Source organism: Poecilia latipinna, unplaced genomic scaffold (genome assembly GCF_001443285.1).
Source record: "Poecilia latipinna isolate Pla-1442-1.1 unplaced genomic scaffold, P_latipinna-1.0 Scaffold1251, whole genome shotgun sequence".
Taxonomy (NCBI): Eukaryota; Metazoa; Chordata; class Actinopteri; order Cyprinodontiformes; family Poeciliidae; genus Poecilia; species Poecilia latipinna.
In genome coordinates, this window is record NW_015113867.1 from 83,513 (window position 1) to 83,977 (window position 465).

Consider the following 465-nt stretch of genomic DNA (forward strand, 5'->3'; position numbering starts at 1 on the left):
TAAATCTTTTAGGGGTACGCAGTACCCTGCCGTACCCCCTTACTTTCACCCCTGTTTATACATAATAAAGTATATACATACTTTATTTTATATATTTTATTACAAGCAAAGACTTTAATGTAGTTTATTAGGATTTAACATGACAAAAACACAATGTAGGGCATAACTGTGAAGTGGAAGGCACTTCTTTAACTATACATCATTATGTATGGTTAAAGAACTTTCACTAATAATAATTTGAAAAGTATGGCATGAATTAATATTACACCCCCTTTACTCTGATACTCCAGTATAAATTCCAGTGCAAGTTAGAAGAAACTTTGGACATCTTTGGACTGCGCTCTCTGATCCCTCACCTAGGAACCTTCAGAGGTGCATGGCACTCCTGAAAATGAAAATGTAGCTCCATCACTTGAGGAAAAAAAGCCAAAACAAATATATATATATATATATATATATATATTT